We start from the raw sequence: 2,856 nt of genomic DNA, 5'->3' as shown, positions 1-2,856 counted from the left end.
CCCCAGACTGATCTCTCAATTCTAATATAACCGATCCGCGCCTCGCAGGGTTAGCCAACCAGGCCAGAAGAGCTCCCAATTTATCTTGCTCTGAGTGTGCCCATGTGAGGTAGGCTTTGTAGTTAAAGCACCGTAGGCGCACTACAGTTGCTGCAACTGTCTCCTTAGCGTCCAACAGCTCCTCTTGTTTTTCCGGCCGTTCTGGCCGTTCCAATTCTAGGGCACGCAATCGCTCTTCTTCCCGTTTGACATCTTGTAGTAATGTCTTCCTGGCCCGTGATGCCGCCAATATACAACTTCCTCGTACCACTACATTATAGGCATCCCATTCAGTGGTCACCGATCCCTTAGACCCTGCATTAAGTTGAAAATAATCTTCAATGGTCGTGGCTATAGTGGTTCTGAATACCTGAGCTTCAAGTGCTTCTGGCCGCAGTCTCCAGGTAGGAGTTCTGGGGCGCAGCCGCGTCCATTTCAACCGGGCCATCAGCAGGTTATGGTCAGAAATAGTGCAAGTCAGGTATTCGCTACTGCTGATTTCTCCATGCACTTCAGGGGAGCATAGGAAAGTGTCCAGGCGGATGTGCAGTTCATGAAGGGCAGAAAAAAAGGAGAAATCCCTATCTAATGGGTGCTGCGCTCTCCAGGTGTCAATCAAACCCCAAGTCCGTTGCCGGTAAAGCGCGCCGTCGCCAGTTTACCCGCTGGTGCATTCCGTAATGGTGGGTGTGAGCGATCTAGATCAATGTCTGTGACACAATTAAAATCACCTCCCAGTAGTAAAGGCCCTAATAATACTGATGCCAATTTATGGGACAGCAATGAGATGAAGGCTGGTTGGTCCACATTAGGTCCATATAAACATCCAAGAGTTATCTCCCGACCATCTAGCTTCCTCTGAAGCACCTAATACCTGCCCTCCGGGTCTATCAATGGCGAGGTGCACTGAAAGGGAACTCCAGCTCTTACCCAGATAAGGACCCCCCCTTGCATACGCCGAGTGTGTAGTGTAGTAAACTTGACCCCTCCTACGGCGTTGGAGCGCCCTCCCCTCCAGTGCAGTGAGGTGGGTCTCCTGGAGAAATGCAATTTGTATCCCTCTACGCGTCATGAAGGAGTGTATCTTATGTCGCCTATGCATGGTATGCATACCCCTCACATTCCATGTGAGACATTCATTTCCTAGTGTGTGTCCCATTGCTGTTTCTCGTGTTCCACCCCCTCCCCTCCTCTGACACGCCTAGTTCCCCTAAATTCGACCCCACAAACCAAACAATTCAAACAACCCCAACTCCCCCTCCACAGGACAGGCATCCACTGCGGCGTCCCCATCCAAACAATAAGCACGTAGAAGGTCTAATCAGTTCAGGTTGCCTGGAACTCCAATTCAAGAATCCCAGGAGTCCCCACCCCCATGTGAACATTTCCCTACTCTGGTCTCCCCAAGCAATTTCCCTGTCCTCCCCGTCAGCTCGATCCCCACATCAGGCACATCAGACACGAAGTCCAGCATCCAGGACTCCACCCCAATACCTCATAAAGACAGGCTGGTCGGGTAACAGTTCCATCATCCGAACACTCCATCTGCCGTTTGTTGATTGACAACTGGCAAGTCCGTCTCCGAGAGCCCATGGCCACTGCTGGAACCGGGGCTATGCTCTCCACTTCTCGTATGCTCCGATGCGTTGCTGGCTGGGCTAAGAGTTCCCTGGATGATAGCCGCCACCGCCAAAACCACCTTGTCACGTTCTTGCCACCAGTGTGTAGGGGAGCTTGGTCGCTGTCTTGGTGATGCGGCAGGGGAGCCGCGCCAAGGCGAGGTCGCAGTTGAAGATCGTTCTCCAGATGCTCCAAGAGCTTGCTTGAGGTGTGAGGAAAAAGTGCTTGTTACCATCAGCATTGACCCGCAATCTAGCAGGGAACAGCATTGCATAAGGAAGGTGTAGTGCCCTCAGTTTCTGCTTCAGCGCTAAGAAGGAAGCTCTTTGCCACTGCACTTCTCTGGTGAAGTCTGGAAAAATCATTATTTTACTGTTGCCGATCTCCCGCTCGTAGAAGGGGGAAGAGGCCTTCAGGCGCCACCTCCGCTTTTAACCAAGTCTCCAGGAACTGTGCGGCATCAGTTCCTCCCTCTCTTTCCAGAATCCCTATTATTCGGAGATTATTACTTCTGGAGCGCCCTTCGCTGTCCTCTGCTCACACCTCCAGCACTCGGACCCTCTGCACCGCCTCTTTGAGCTGTGTTTGTAGGGGATCAACCGTACTCGGAGTGTCCTTCATGGTCAGCTCATTAGACGCCATCCATTCCTTGAGTTTCCGGTGGTCATCTTTCAGGAGAGAGAGGTCAGATCCGCTGGAGTCTATGCGTTTCTCCAGGGCCGCCCTCGAGGCCACGATGGCCTGCATGATGTCGCCCAAGGAAGGATCTCGCGATTGAGTGGAAGCACTATTCCCTGGCGCCAATTCCTCGTGGTCCAATGATTGTCCTGGGTCATCCAACCTCAGGGTCTCAAACCCTCTCTTTTTGGTCACTCTGCCCATCTTGGGAAGTACAGTGAGCGTCCGGTCTCTCAGCACCCACTCCAACAGCGCGTTACTGGCCCCCATGCCAGTGGTCGAAGCAGAAGACTCACCCCTGCGGAGGCTGCCGAGAAGCAGTTAATCTATGTAGCGCCGTAGTTCCCTTCCAACCGCAGGTCTCCTATAGCTGGTGACTCATTGAGTTTGTGCTTCGTTCTTCTTCATTGCGAATGTGAGCCCGGACAGCGTCTCTCAGGGCGCCTCAACGGGGGGTCTCACGCTGATCAGTGACTACAGCTGCTCGAGATTTCAGCTCTCACCGGCATATCTTGAGGC

The sequence above is a fragment of the Lissotriton vulgaris genome, chromosome 4_1 (genome assembly GCF_964263255.1).
Source record: "Lissotriton vulgaris chromosome 4_1, aLisVul1.2, whole genome shotgun sequence".
NCBI classification, from domain to species: domain Eukaryota; kingdom Metazoa; phylum Chordata; class Amphibia; order Caudata; family Salamandridae; genus Lissotriton; species Lissotriton vulgaris.
The sequence above is the reverse complement of the archived record's forward strand: the minus strand, read 5'-3'. Positions refer to the sequence as shown.